Source organism: Siphateles boraxobius, unplaced genomic scaffold, assembly GCF_051911475.1.
Source record: "Siphateles boraxobius isolate OS27281-9 unplaced genomic scaffold, OSU_SipBor_1 68, whole genome shotgun sequence".
Lineage (NCBI taxonomy): Eukaryota > Metazoa > Chordata > Actinopteri > Cypriniformes > Leuciscidae > Siphateles > Siphateles boraxobius.
The window spans coordinates 10,094,283-10,110,956 of NW_027509195.1; the positions used below are offsets into that span (position 1 = coordinate 10,094,283).

A 16,674-nucleotide genomic window follows, 5' to 3' on the forward strand; every position below is an offset into this window, starting at 1 on the left:
ATGTTACTCACATTGGGCAATACCAGATTTATAAATAATTAATAGGTATTAAAATCCTTAGTGGTAGTCTCGTTTTTGTAACACCCTTTTCAAGGTTCACATTAATTATAATTAGAGCACAACTGAGAACATGGTTTTTACGTCTAGGGCAAAATTAAGAAATGGGAATTAGTTTTTTCAAACTAATTCAAACTACTTTTTTTTTAATTGATTTGCCATGTTATACCATGATGTACCATTATAAACCTCATTCTAGTATTATTTACTATTATTTACCAGGATTAACCACATTGCTGGCATTGATGCTAAGTGTCAGTACAAATGAAGTGATAATAAGCGATACAAAAATCATAATTGTATGTTTTCAATGTTTTTGGGATATGTTATTGTGAAAATATCTTTTAATGGTCTATGTGCATTTCACATATTTCTTTGTGATTAATAAAATAAAACTTTATTACCAGTCCATTATAATAAAAATATAGCTTTAATCATTTGTTTCTTAGGCAATGCTGAAAGCTGATAAAAATATGAAAAATTATGTATAATCCTGCTGCTCCATCTAGTGGTAACATTGGTACAGCCTCCATCTTACAGTTTAAGTAAATGAATGAATGAATGGGGTTTTGGTTTTTCACTTATATCTCGGGAACGAGAAGGCAAAAAAATCTGAAACTCGGATGTTAGATAGTGATCGAGGAGCCCTGTGGAACGAGACCATCCCGGTGTTGTTGGGCGATCGGGGCTGGGAGTTATGCCTGTTCAAAGGCATATCTTTTGGGGCTTATATCTCGGGAATGCCCAGGCCAAATCACATCAAACTCGAATCGAAGCTAGGTGAGGACGAGCCCTTTCCAACGAGCTATCCCACAAGAATTTAGGTGGTCTAGGTCGGGAGTTATAGCCGTTCAAATTCGGGGGTCTCTCGAATTAGCGATCCGCGGGGGGGCGCTCCCGAGGCCCGCGACGATTGATTTCGATCAAGGCCCAATAGAGGACTTTACCATCCAAATTTGAGCGCGCAGGGAGTTTCCGTTTTTGAGTTATGAGTGAATTTGTACTGGGAGGGCGTGGCCTAACGTTATACTTTCGTTTTCAGCCTTCCTGTGACATAATTGTGAATAATACATGAATTTTAACAAAATGTGATTGTAAATGTTAAAATAATGATTTTATAAAGTCTAAATATGAATTATATATAACAACATTAGAGAGTAGTATGATGAAATGACAGCAGGGGGCAGTAAAATACCATTAATTGGCTGTTATAGTCATCAAAGCTGTTATAGCTGTTATAACCATCCAACTTAAACCCTATTATAGCCATCCAAATGAAAAAGTTATACCTTTTCTGGCAATTATTCATCTAGAGAGTCCAGAGAATTGTACTGCACTGGTTTTAAACAAGCAATTTACCATAGGAAATACATGGTTTTAAAGCTTTTTAACAGTTATAGCGCCACCTATGATCCGATCTCCATGAAACTTTGCATGCTTCTTCACCATGTTATGACACATATGCTCATCAATTTTTGTGAAGTTCTGATTTTTTATTTATGATTTATAGGCTTTTGAGTGTATTTTGACAGGCCCCTTTTCTAAATGACCCTGTTATAGTAAACCAAAGGGCAAAGTTCAACTTTTTTTTGATAATTATTGATCTAGAGAGTCCATAGATTTGTCCTAGACTGGTCTGGTTCCGATCGGGAGAAAAACCTAGGACTAGTTCGCAAAAGTAGGTTTTTAACATATTCGTGAATATTTAATGAACGGTTTGATTGACAGCAATGGTTCTAGAGGCAAAGTTGTTCATCATGAGGAGATCTATCAAATGATATGCATTTTGTGGGGATGTGTGCAACACCACGTGATTACCGAGCCGTAAAACTCGTTAGCGCCAACTAGTGGCCGATTTCTTTCAAAACTCTTACAGACCTCTTGGGCCATGAGTCGAACATGCCCATTGAGTTTCGTTCCGATTGGCCTCCGTTAACCTCGTCTCACAGGTGCTCAAATTTATTGGCCGATGGCGGCCATGTTTTTTTAGATACGCCAATATCCTTTTACACATACATGGGGCCTTGGACCAAGACACTGCATACCAATTTTCAGGTCAATCGGACTAACGGTCAGGTGGCCACACCCTCTTTTATGTTTTTTTAATGTTATAGCGCCACCTAGTGTTACATCGACGCGATTTTTTTACTGTGACCTCAAAATCAACTCATTCACATGTGTACCGAGTTTGGTGAAGCTATCTCATTTACTTCTTGAGTTATAGCCATTTTAGTAAAATAGGCTCCACCCACAACATTCATTTTGCGCCCTCTAGCGACAGTTAATCAAAATTTCAACTTTTTTTTAATAATTATTTATATTCAGACTCCAGAGAACATTTTGGCACTGGTTTGGTTCCGATCGGGCGAAAAACCAGGGACTAGTTCGCAAAAGTAGTTTTTCGACAAAATTCAAAATGGCGGAAAATCTATCATGGCGGAAGTGAAATCGGAGATATACGTTTTGTTCGTCAGGAGTCCAGCTTTCCAATGATATAAGACACTTGAGTCTACGACATACGGTCTAGGAGTTATGAGCAGTTTCGCGCAATTGATCGCTGTAGCGCCACCTATTGGCCAATCGGGGTCATAATCTCTGAACCTCTCCTCGATTTTTGTACTACCATCTGACAAAGTTTCAGCTCTCTAGCCCTTACGGTTTGGGCTGCACAATGCGTTTTACGGCAGAAGAAAAATAATAATAATAATAATAATAATAATAAAAATCAGTACAAATACAATAGGTTTTCAGCACTTCGTGCTTGAACACCTAATTAAAGCTGCAAGTAGCATTTATCGGTGTTCAAGCAGTTGAGGCAGTTAAGGCAGTTAAGCTCAAAAGCATCAAAAGACATTAAGTTTCATGTAGCAAGCATTTAACCACTGACATCATAGATGGACTAGACCTTGTTTTAGCATGATTTACCTGCATGATCTACCAAATTTTAGTGTGATTTTTCATGATTTACCATGTTCCAGTATGATTTACCATGAATCTACCATGATTTACCATAGTTTACCATGATATACCAAGTTCTAGTATGATTCACCATGATTTATCCTGCTCTAGCATGGTTTACATCAATTGAACACATTCTAGTATGATTTAATATGATTTTAGCATGATTTACCATGTTATAGGATGATTTACCATGATATACCACATTCTAGAATGATTTATGATGGTTTTGAACATTATGATATGAACATTATATGATCGTAGGTGGAAAAGACCATTTACAGCTAATACAGGCAATTTACCATAGGAAATACATGGTTTAGAAGCTTTTTAACAGTTATAGCGCCACCGAGTTTCAAGTCGCTAGGCCTTACGGTTTGGGCTGCACGATGCGTTTTAGGGCAATTTTTTTTTCAAATAGCAATTACAATAGGTTTTCAGCACTTCGTGCTTGAACACCTAATTATTAAGTCTTACTTACAGGTTGTGGCCCAACAACTGCTGCCTCTGGTTTTAAAGTTGGAACTGCTTCATGCTTTAGTAACAGTTTCTTGTTGAATCCGGCATTGAATTCGTGGAGATTCTGGAAGCTATCTTCCGTAAAATGAGCAGAACAGAGAGCTAAATTACGATTGTAATTTTCAGGAACATAATCAAACATAAATTTTAGCATTGTTGACGAACTACAGCGTCCGTAGGAAGCCCGAACAAAGGAGACCTGACAGCTGGGTGAAAATAACACACTTTTTTTTTTTCGGCTACTGCTCTCCACTATAACTCATCCTCTTCGACAAAGCCGCAGAAAAGGCCATGCCCCCTTTTTTGCATATTCCGGAGGGAGGGTTGATGTAAATGTATGGGTTAGTTACGTATAAAGCACGGGAAGTATCTCGTTGTAGTCCCATTCGAGTCGTTTTTGTATGCATTAAACTTCCTGATTTTTAAAAGACGATATCTCTGCTTACGTTGAACTTTAAGTGCAGCAACTTTGCAGATACTGTTCATGCACCACCAGCAACATTACACACTATTTAAAATGAAAAAAGTGAAATCGCAATCAACCACCCCTTTAAACTACTAATAAGTGATGTGTGAATATCAGTAAAAAAATACAACATAAAAAACGATAAAAAATGCTCTATATCTACACTGCAATTGAACCAACCAGATTTTTACAATTTTTTCACGCCTTGCTTTTTTAAAATGTATTATTACTGGCATGAAGGTGAGTCTCTATCATGGAAGGGAAGCAGTTGCTTCCTGTGAGCTGAAGGAGTGTTGTGGGAACAGAGGCCAGTGTATTGACAGTCTGTATATATACCGCAGTGCAGTGGTGTGCACAGGGGGGAGGGGGTGCGGATGCGGGGGCGCGGGTTGACCGGGACGGGGGGGTTCAAGTCCCTGCCCCTTTTGTCTCAAAATGTATTGTGCCCTTTTCTTATAATTGTAAATAATAATAATTATTATTATAAATATTATAATAAATAACACACTTACACACCCTTGCCACTAACAATAATAATACAAACAAATATTATAATAAAAAAAAATTGGCGGAGAAGTGGTAGGCGGAGTTTCCTTTGTAGCCCCTCATACGCATTTAACGGTTCTGGTACACACTACGCAGCAGTTCGCACGAGTCTCTTCAGATGAGCAGCAGGTAACTTTTAAGCTAATACGGAAAATTACATTTATCCTACCATCATCATGCTACTCTAAAAGTTGCTGCAGCATCCGAGTTAGGCTAAGTATAACTCGATTTCAGACGCATTCTGAGTGACAATGTCATTCGTTTTTATCCAAGGAATAAAAGTGCAAGGGGAAATACATCTAACAGAGTTAAATTAAATCTTAAATCCATGTCCAACTCTAAATTGTAAGGAACCTATATCTTTGATTTCATAGTAACGCTTTACAATAACGTTCATTTGTTCATTACTCATGTATGAACTAACATGAACTAACCATGAGCAACACATTTGTTACTGTAGGCTAAATCTTAGTTAATACTACAACTGTTAATTGTTTATTCATGTTATGTCACAGTGATTGCATTAACTAATGATAACAAATACAACCTTTGATTTTAATGTTTTAGTAAATGCTGAAATTAATATTAACTAAGATTAATAAATGCTGTAGAAGTGCAGTTCATTATTAGCTAATTTTAACTAATGAAACCTTATTGTAAAGTGTTACTGATTCATGATAGCTAACACTGTCTTTCATACATATAATACATACATTAAATTTACAACATCAACAAAACTAAAAATGAATTTTCCATAATTACCTTCTTGATTCTCACTGTTTTGTTTGGTAAAGTAAATAATATTTAGTAACATTATCATAATTTCCCTATTTTCATTTGATGTGTTATGCATTCTAATAATCGTATCAACATATTTTCTTAGAATGCCAAAGAAAGAATAAAAACAAAAAAAATCAAGAAGTAATAGATTTTTTTTATTTAGTGCCCTTTTTGGTCCCTCCGCCCCTGCCGCTGAGGAGGTCTGTGCACGCCACTGCCGCAGTGCTGAGGAGGAGACACACACACACACACACACACACACACACACACACACACACACACACACACACACACACACACACACACACACACACACACACACACACACACACACACACTATTTCGAGTCAACAGAGCGGAGGAGTTGTGATTATCTCAACACAAGAGAGAAACCAGTGAGACGGAGAGAGATTCCAGAGTGCTGACGTGTCCTCAGAGGCACACACACGCAGAAAATGATGTGCTGTACAACATTGAGCTTGAAATTATGAAGAAGGTTCAGGAGAGGAATGCATGTTTGATAATTCATTAGTTACCATTACCATTCTGTGAGGAAAACTACATATTCAGAGGTTTTATGGCACAACCAGACGCATCAGAAGGATAAATCCAGTGCGGAGGCTGAGGGTGAGCTGGTGTGTGTCACAGTACAAATGTTTTAATGCTTTTTATTAGATCAGGCCACTTGAAGGCATGAGGCCGGTCGATGGTCCATGAATAGGTAATGTCATTAGCTCAGGCTGTGATTGGCAGATGCAGCCAGAGTGAGGTATCATGGGATTGATCTGCCATCCCTGGCAGTACTATAAAGCTGGGTTTCATAAAATCACTTATTGGTTTATTAAATATTGATATTGACTTTCCTAGAGTAGGTTGGGCCTTTATTTTCATCATAGCTAACAACAAAGCCGTAGTTTGTAAAACTTCTGTTTAAAGTATATATTTGAACTGTTTTAAGAACTAAAACTTTTTTGGGGTGGTTCATTTGATTAGTTGTCATTACAATCTTGTTTTTGGTTAAGTTAAACATCATCCATTACTTTCAGTGTGTTTTAGCGCCATCTGCCAGCAGAATGTACATGACAAACAATGTTTTTTTTTTTTGTTATTTAGAATAAAAAGTACAAGCTTGTCAATATGTCATACTAAAATAAAATACATTTGTTTTGGTTTCATAACAGACAGGTGCCTAAGCCACAAAAACTTTATCAGAGATGGACACCACATGAATCAATAACTCCAACCAGGACAGAAGCCTCAACCGCTAATGAATACAGGAGTTTCTATTCGCTGAGACATTTGTTTCCATTCGGACTCTGAAGGAGGAGAACAAGCTGGTTTAGAAAATACAATACATATACATTTAGAAAAGTACACAATTAAATTCAAAGCTACCAAAATGAAAAGGTGCCGCATATAATTCTGGCGCCAGTAACAACATAAATAATATTCTTTTTGCACATAAAGAAACTTACCTATAACACAAGCCATTTAAGACACATACCTTGAGCTCTAAGTTTGATAACTGTTAATATGCATCTGTAGAAACCACAGATCAATTTCAACAAAAGTTTAATTCCAGAGCTCCATGCACCTGTCCACGAAATCGCATGGAAATGAAAATCCACTACTTTTTTATAACAAAAGCCACCAATTCAAAACTCTTCATAAATATCACAGCTCTTAAAAGTTGATGTCAAATACATGATCTGACTTTGTCACGATCTAACGGTACCCCACTGGTGTTGTAACACAAGAGTGTGTGTAATAAGTCTGGAACAAACTTCCTTACAGGGATAGTTCACCCAAAAATTAAAATTCTGTCATTAATTACTCACCCTCATGTCGTTCCAAACCCGTAAGACTTTTGCTCTCATTCGGAAGACAAATGAAGATCTTTTTGATGAAATCTGAGAGCTCTCTGTCCCCCCATTGACAGCTACCCAACTACCACTTTGACACTTCAAAAAGTTCATAAAGACATCATAAAACTAATCCATATGAATTTAGCGGTTTAGTCCAAAGGATCTGAAGAGACTCGATCGCTTTATGTGATTAACAGATTGAATTTAAACTTTCATTCACATTTTAAAACATTCATCAACTCACACATCAGTTGAGGTAAACGGAAGCTCAAGCATGTTCACTTGACGTGTAAGAACCAATGACATGAGGTTCATTCTCGTGTTACATAGCACGTTTGGGTTTCAGCAAGAACCAATGAGTTTTATTCACATGGATTAGTTTTTACGAATAGAGGGAATGCATTAACGTCACTTTCCCGCCGGAACAGGCCCCCTCAGCCGGACTGACTGGCAAAAGAGCTGCTGCGTGACTGGATTTAATAGGGGAAACTGCGAAAACGCAAGTAAAACAAACGATTATCAGTTTAAACTAAAGATTGGACTCAATATAGTGTTCCTTACAACTTACTAAAGATCCAGTGATCCATGGATATTAACATGTAGCCAGGAATCGTGTTTCCTGACATTTATATGTCAGGGACACCAGGGAAATACATACAGCAAATTTGCCTGTGAATGCTTTATATAAATACAAAATAGGCAGGTCTAAATCCAGGTGATCACTTATCAATGTTATATATATATATCATATCGTCTAGAGACTTAAAACTTGTATAGTTTTTTGTCAGTGTTTATTTAAAAATGTCAAATTATACAGAATATACAGTGGTAAATATTTGAGTGATGAGTTGTCACTGCAATATATAACAATACAATATATAGAGAATGATTTTACCACTAAATTCATCATATTGACACAAAAAGGATAACTGCAAATCCACCTTTCGCTGCCTGGAGTCCAGTTGTTTCTATGAATTGCAGCGATCTATTTGCTTCTCTGTTCTGTAGCTTTAGGTAGTCTGTAAAAATATTCCTCATATTTCTTGTCAAATCTAGTTGTACAGTCAATCTCTAAGCTCTTTCCCGTTTTAGACGCGTTTTGTGTGTTTTTCCGCAGCATTCACACTGAAAACCAATGCTGCCGCTCAGTCTTTTTGCCACTTGTGGAAGTAACTGCAGTCACTCCGGCCAACGGTGACGTCACGTGCATTCCCTTCACATGGATTCAAATGCTTACAGAAATGTAGTAAAGGCATCATTTAAGTAATCCATGTGCCTTCAGTGGTTTAACTTCAATTTTAAGACGTGACGCTAGTGCTTTGTTTGCGGAAAAAAAAAAAAAAACAATTTACCACTATATTTGCAAAATATTAATCTCCAGCGTGCGTTCGTGAGCACCACGACTCATGTGTGTGAACCTTTTCATGCTGTTTTTTTTTTTTGGCCCAGACAAGAAGTCAGCAGTCTTTCTATAAAAACACAAACAGCCGGTCCTGATGTTTTAAGAGCATAATTTATTTTAGCAGTAATGTAGGTTAAAACAGAATAACATACTGTAGCTTAAGGCCCTCCTGAGTGTAAAATGATGGATTGTTCCCTCTCTCCGCACTTCAGTGATCTTAATGAGTGGATCTGGAGAGCTGAACACAGCACTCTGAGCTCGTTGTCCTTATATTACCAGTGAAAGGTTACTCACCCTCTGTGTCTGCAGCCCATGGACAGAATCTGCTGACTTATGTAAAAAAGCAGTAATTTAATTAGATGTGGCTTTGAGTGCTATATGTGTCCACTTCAGAGAGTTAATAGTCAAGTCAAGTCACCTTCATTGATATAGCGCTTTTAACAATATGGACTGTTTCAAAGCAGCTTTACAGTGATAATAGGAAATTAAAGTAACAGAGATTGTTTTGGCTTTACAGCAGCTCTAGAATAAAGTTATTGTCCAGCTAAAGTGTTGATTGATACACTTCCGTCGCAACGATCATTAGTTTTTAACTTAGGGGCCGCTAACACGACACCGTTCTAACAGAAAATTCTTTAATGCGATCCGGCCGCTCATTTGTATAAAACAGTGCCTGGTGGCTCTGAGAATTTTTTATCGCTTCCACGGAATTATCCCAACAACGTTTTATCAGTACAGAGGTAAAGGGAAGGAGGCTTTCACAAAGGAGAGACTAGTGACACTTCGGGACTGCGTTGTCGTCGTATCCAGGCGCAGGTCCTTCATCAGATCCCGATACGGCCTGGATTGCGGTACACCTCGACAAATATTAGCGTAGATGCCATCCTTCTTATGAATGTATAGCAATGAATAGCAACAATCGCTTATAAGTCATGTTAATGTGAAAAAGGCCATGCAAAACAAGACTCTGAAATTAGATTTATTATTGGCTATCACAAAAATATACAGGCCTAAATTTAAAATTTATGTATTTGAATTCAATTTTGTATTAAAATTTCCATTCATGTGGATTGCAGTTTTAACACAAACATAACATGATGCATATTTGTCAGTCATATTAGTAGTATTAATAAACTAAATCTGTTTTAAATGCACAATAACTAGGTTTAGATATCATCAATAAATTCAATCTCATATTTTAACTGTTGAATATTAGTTGTTCCACAGCTGGCCATATATTAACCATGTTCATACTTTTTAACTGAATACATTTAATCGTTTCATAAAGAACACATTTATACTGATTTTAAGCAATTTGAATAAGTGCATTTTGAAAATATGATTATTTAAATTAAATTAAATAGATAGTAGTTAATAAAATGTACCAGGAAACTTACCTGCAGTTCCCTTTCGTTGTCACTCCGAGTTACGTCGGATGACGACGAATGGGGTTTCGCTTAGAAAGCCTATCAACTTCGAGTATTACAAAACGAGCCAATGGCAAAGAAATGCCATGGGTCTGCGGAATTTGCATGACGTAACTCTGCCCCAACTCGTGGGTATAAAAGGAGGACGCTGGCAACAGGCAGATATGTTTTCGCTTCGGAGCCAAGTGTAATTCTTCACTCCTTAAGCTATCTCTGATTGTCAGCTTCTTACGAGACGAGCAACTCTCCAGTGTTGGTGTGACGGCGATCTCCCGGCGAGTGCACACTTCCTGCTTATCTGAGCGTGGTTTGCCAGCGAGTGTGTTCTCCGCGGGCGCTTCAGCACTGAGTTTCTCTCACAAAAAGAGCTTGCACGCGGCACGTCTTTTTAAAGATGCCTCGCCCGTGCACTTCTGGTTGCGGTCGGCTGGTGTCTGACTCTGATGGGCACGAGCGCTGCTTGGTGTGTTTGGGCTTTAATCACGCTAAAGCAGCGCTCGTGGATGAGTCATGTTCTTTCTGTGGGAACATGACCATCGCAACACTTAGATCGAGACTCAATGATCTCGCAAGAGTGAGAGTCCCCTCATCCACACCCCGATCTAGCGCCTCCTCGAGAGGCTCTACTTCAGCTGGTGGCCAGGGTGATCTGAGGGTGACTGTGTGGAACAAAGCGCCGACTATTCGTCCGTGCCCCGCAGCACCTTTTCCAGTGTTGCAACCCGCGAGCGTTCAGGGGATCCCCGCGGGACCGTCCTTTGAGGTCAATTGTCAATTGCAGCATCACAAGGCGGGTCTGAGTCGTCTGGAAGTGACGACTCGTCACAGCTGCCACCCTCGGGTGTGAATACGGCTGTGGCTCAGTCCGATCCAGAGATGACGGCCATGCTTTCCCGGGCGGCCGCGAGCATTGGTTTGGAGTGGAACCCTCCACCCTGTCCTGAGCGCTCGCGGCTGGACGATTGGTTTTTGGGTGCAGCTGCGGCTTCCTGTCCTCAGCCTGCCCCAAAACCTTTCTTCCCGGATGTGCATGATGAAATCTCGAAGTCCTGGAAGACTCCCATGTCTTCCCGCGACTGCTCGTTGATTTCATCCGCCTTTCCTCCCCTCGATGGGGCAGCCGCCCGTGGGTACACTGGGCTCCCCCCGGTTGAGCGCTCTGTTGCGATGCAGCTGTGTCCTCAGAGTGCTTCTTCTCGCGGCGAGCCTAAGCACCCATCCAAAGCCTGTAGGTTCTCGTCTACCCTAGTGGCGAAGTCCTACAGAGCGGCGGGACAGGCGGCTGCCTCTTTGCATGCCATGGCCACTCTGCAGGTCTATCAGGCCCAGATGCTAAGGGACATGCACGAGGGTAGGACGGACCCAGGGCTCTTCGATGAGCTGCACGCCGCCACCGACCTCGCTCTCCGGGCGACGAAGGTGACCGCACGCTCCCTGGGTCTGGTGATGTCCACAGCTGTGGTCCAGGAGAGACACTTATGGCTGAACCTGGCTGACATGCGGGATGCTGAGCGCTCTCGCCTGCTCGACTCCCCCATGTCCCAGGCCGGCCTATTCGGCGGTGCGGTGGAGGACTTCGCCCAACAGTTCTCCACCGCCCAGAAACAGACTGAGGCCATCTAGGGGTGGGCGATATAGCCTAAAAATTATATTACGATATTTCAAGAATATTTGCGATAATGATATTTATGACGATATAGACATTATTTTTGTTGTTGTTGAAAATTTTCTTATTATGTTTATCTCGCCTAAATGTTTGCTCACTCATTGCGTTTTTACAATGTGGCAAGAACTGTATCTGTTTGCCTCTCACGACTCGACCCATTGCGACCTGTATTATTCCCTGACCGAGGGCACGCTCGGCACGGATGCACTGGCGCACAGCTGGCCGCGGTGCCGCAAATATGCGTTTCCCCCAGTGAGCCTTCTTGCGCAGACCCTGCGCAAGGTCAGGGAGGACGAGGAGCAGGTCATTCTGGTCGCGCCATACTGGCCCGCCCGGACCTGGTTCTCCGGACTAGTACTCCTCGCGACAGCACCTCCTTGGCCGATTCCCCTGAGGAAGGACCTCCTTTCTCAGGGACGGGGCACCCTATGGCACCCTCGTCCCGATCTTTGGAACCTCCACGTGTGGCTCCTGGACGGGACGAGGCAGGTGTGAGTACCCTACCACCAGCGGTGGCGGCTACCATCACTTCCGCTAGAGCGTCGTCCACGAGACACGTCTATGCGTTGAAGTGGAACCTCTTCGTCAACTGGTGCTCTTCTCACCGAGAAGACCCCCGGAGATGTTCGATTAGTGTCGTGCTTTCCTTCCTTCAAGATAGGCTGGAGCGAAGGCTGTCTCCCTCCACCCTGAAAGTCTATGTTGCCGTTATTGCCGCACACCATGACCCGGTCGAAGGTAAGTCTGTTGGAAGGCACGACCTGATCATCAGGTTCCTGAGAGGTAGCGAGGAGACTCAATCCTCCTCGCCCTCCTCTCGTTCCCTCTTGGGACCTCTCAATGGTTCTAACTGCCCTGCGGAGTGCTCCCTTTGAGCCATTGCAATCAGTGGAGCTTAAGTTCCTGTCTATGAAGACAGCGCTCCTGGTTGCATTGGCCTCCATCAAGAGGGTGGGGGACCTGCACGCATTCTCCGTTGACGAAGCGTGCCTGGAATTTGGGCCGGCTTACTCCCACGTGATCCTGAGACCCCGGCCTGGATATGTGCCCAAGGTTCCTACCACTCCCTTCCGGGACCAGGTGGTGAACCTGCAAGCGCTGCCCCTGGAGGAGGCAGACCCAGCCTTGGCACTGCTCTGTCCAGTACGCGACCTCCGCGCCTATGTAGACAGGACGCAGTGTTTCAGGACCTCAGACCAGCTCTTTGTCTGTTATGGTGGGAAGCTGAAGGAAAAGGCTCTCTCCAAGCAAAGGTTGTCTCACTGGATAGTGGACGCCATTGCTTTGGCATACCAGCAGCAAGGTCGACCGTGCCCCCTTGGTGTGACTGCCCACTCCACCCGGAGTGTGGCATCCTCTTGGGCTCTAGCGCATGGCGCCTCGCTAACAGACATCTGCAGAGCTGCAGGCTGGGCGACACCTAACACATTCGCCAGATTCTACAATCTCCGAGTGGAGCCAGTGTCATCTCATGTACTCGCTTCAACCGGCTAGTATTGGACCCGCTCAGGTGTCTTCGCTTGCTCGCCATTCCACTCCACGGACTGGATACGTGCGATATTCTCCTCAGGTGAGCTTCACCGAAAGCCCTGAGTTCCTCCAGCACTCCTGACGTTGGCGCCAGTGTCTATTGCCTGTGCGTCGGCTAGGTGCCTCCCGTGTGCATGGTCCCTCCCCTGAGCGACCCCCACATGTGTATTTCCACTGTAAGCCTCTTGAGCATGTGTCTTTCCCTTGGCAAGCCACCTTGCCACCCCTGGGGTTGAAATATTCCACCTGCGGCTGGACACCCCAGTGTTCTACATGTCTCCTTCGGGTCACATGTGTATTCTCTAAGTCCCCCCCTCTGGGTTGGCAGTAATTGCATATTTTCCCCTGAACTTGGGATATGCTCCCCAGTGTACCTTGGTATTCCTGTGCTAAATAGGAGTCCTTCATCCGTGCCAGTCTCACGACAGGGATCTCAGATTTACGCAGGGCACTGGAAGACAGCTGAGACGGTGGCGTGATTAGACTGGTAACCCCATTCGTCGTCATCCGACGTAACTCGGAGTGACAACGAAAGGGAACGTCTCGGTTACGTATGTAACCCTCGTTCCCTGAGTAGGGAACGGAGACGTTACGTCTTCCTGCCACTTTCCGCTGTACCGGGGGGATCGCCTGAGCTCAGTCTTGGCTCCTCAGCGAAGAAACATATCTGCCTGTTGCCGGCGTCCTCCTTTTATACCCACGAGGTGGGGCGGAGTTACGTCATGCAAATTCCGCAGACCCATGGCATTTCTTTGCCATTGGCTCGTTTTGTAATACTCGAAGTTGATAGGCTTTCTAAGCGAAACCCCATTCGTCGTCATCCGACGTAACGTCTCCGTTCCCTACTCAGGGAACGAGGGTTACATACGTAACCGAGACGTTTCATAACAGTTTCATTTATTATGACTGAAAAATATGCATCACGTATAGTTTGTTTATGTTGTTTGCAGCGGTGTACTCCAAATGGATGAAATTGCAATTGCAATTCAAAAAAGCAACAACTTACTTTTAGGTATATTAGTGTATAATCTTGAAAAAGCTAAACCAGCAAACATTCAAACCCAAGTTGTTTCTTGGAAATGTATAAATTCAACTTTGAACTGACATGAATTTTTAAAGGGAATATTTTAGTCTAAAATCCTGATGAGCTCTCTGCTGTGCATGTGTCACAGATCAGAACGACACAGGTAGGTAAAGTAAATGAAAGTTTATTACAGCACTCAGAAACAGACACGTCAGGTGAGTAGATGATATGCAGATAGATTCGTAATGTAGATGCAATGTTTGAAGATAACTGAGTCTCTTCGACGACGGGGACGACCACAACCTCTAAGGGCTGAACGACTGGGATGAGCTGTGTGAAAGTCTTGTAGAAGTGTGGGATCTAGGATGTCATCACGGTGCACACAACATCTTTCCTCTGGGCCAAAACCTTCCCAGTCTACAAGATACTCTAAGTGGCTGCCCCGTCGCTGGGAGTCGAGAATATCTTGGGCTCTGTAAATGTTTTTGTCCGAGGGGTCCACAGGAGGAGGAGGATGTATGTCACCAGCACCAGCACTGGGGAGGAAGGAATCAGTTAGTGTAGTTAGTTGGAGGGTTAGTGTATGGCTTTAATATATTTTTTCCATGAATGAGTATTAAATTATTCTCAATAGTCCATTCTCTTGATTTCATAGCTTTTCTCTTGGTTGTGCTGCTTCCAGTAGTATATGTTTATGTTAGAGCTTTTATCCAATTATATTTCCAATTATAGAGCTTTTATCCAATTATATTTCTGCCATCATGTGTTGCCATGGCCAAAGAAATCTACCTTGAGGCCTTCAGAATCAATAGTGCGGGCACCTGTAGCTTAAAATGAATGGCAATGAAACTGTTGCTTTACCCCCACTTGACCCCCAGCAGGTTCAAACCTACTGGAAAAAATCCGTTACTCAGGCTTATCCAGCTTAACGCAGAGTCACGGCACACTGTTTGATCTTTCCGGGTAGTAACAGAACTGACTGACTGTAATGTATGCCAGATCTGATTTTGAAGGCAAAAGTCCCACTGATCTCATTGATTTCCTTCAAAACTCTGTGTGAGAGCATGGGTCAGCACTGCTTCAGTCAAGCGGACACTCTCAGCACTAAAGCTAAGTAAAACTAATGCCAGAAATGCGACGGGACAGACTCAACTTTCAGCATTAGCCTCGATGGCTATAGAAAAGGTTGTTGGGACTGAAACGCACAGATAACCTGTACAACTGACTAGACTATAGGTTCTGCAGTTAGCAAAGCCATTGAACTCCAAGCTTGTGTCTGTGGCTGGAGCAAGGCGACAACGGTCAGGGGTTTGAAGATTCATCAAGGGAAAATGAAATGCTTGAGGGAGAAGGGACAAGGGCCTCGCATTGATCAGTACTTCTTACGAAGTCAGTCAAGTCAGTCGAATGAAATCCAGCGACAGGAAGCAAACCACAGTTCGCAGGATATCAGCACCCCTGTCATAGAGGAGAGGAGGGTTTGCACAGTTAGTGATGAACACATTGATTCTTGTGAGCCCGGTCAGACTAACCAGCATAAGAGAGAAAAGAACCTCAACGGGCATAGGCCTGGAGTTAGATGGCCAAGAGCTTGTGAGAAAACTGCATGGGACACGGTAAACACAGATCTATGCTTTGCATTGGAAAGATTAACTGGTACAGTTGAAAAGAAGCTGGATAAATTTGGGGACATCATTTACAAATATGGTAGTGAGAGGTTTGGTGTGGAAAAAAGGAAGGAAAAAGTAAATACTACTCCTGGATTGTCTAGACGGCAGCAGAAAATTGAAGGGTTAGTTAGAGAAAGGAGACAGCTGAGGAAGCAATGGAAAAGAGCGGTACAAAGTCAGAAGGAGGGACTCAATCTCTTACAAAGGGCCATAAAAGATAAGCTTGCAACATTACGCAGAGCTGAGCGCCTACGGAAACGCTACAAAAAGAAGGAGCGTGTGAGGGCTAATTTCTATAAAGATCCATTCAAATTTGTAAAGAAGTTATTCACCAGTGAGAAGAATGGCACTTTAAAAGCATCTAGGGTTGAGCTAGAGAGATATTTGGAGGAAACGCATACAGATGCAAAAAGGCATGAGCCTATGTCAATTCCGTCAGACATCCCACCTGTCAATCCACCAGAATACCAAATGGAGGTCTGTGCAACTAAGCGGAAAGAGATAGAGCAGGTTGTGAGAAAGGCAAGGGCTTCATCATCTCCAGGGCCTAATGGAGTTCCGTACAGAGTGTACAAGAGTGCTTCAGGAGTTCTACGAATACTGTGGAAATTGATAATAGTGGCTTGGGAAAAGCAGGTTGTACCTAGAGCATGGCGCCGAGCAGGGGGAGTCTTTATACCCAAAGAAAAAGATGCTACAAGCATCAGTCAGTTTCGCCCTATTTCACTATTAAACGTCGAAGGCAATTTTCTTCAGCATTATTG

General features: G+C 42.5%; 1 long non-coding RNA gene across 1 annotated transcript; it reads left to right on the plus strand.

The window, feature by feature from the left end:
* The first annotated feature begins 5,632 nt into the window (after nucleotides 1–5,632).
* LOC143722919 (uncharacterized) lies at nucleotides 5,633–7,163 on the plus strand. Its single transcript, XR_013197008.1, has 2 exons — nucleotides 5,633–5,953; nucleotides 6,508–7,163. It is a non-coding gene; the product is annotated as an uncharacterized LOC143722919 (long non-coding RNA).
* The last annotated feature ends 9,511 nt before the right edge of the window (nucleotides 7,164–16,674 follow it).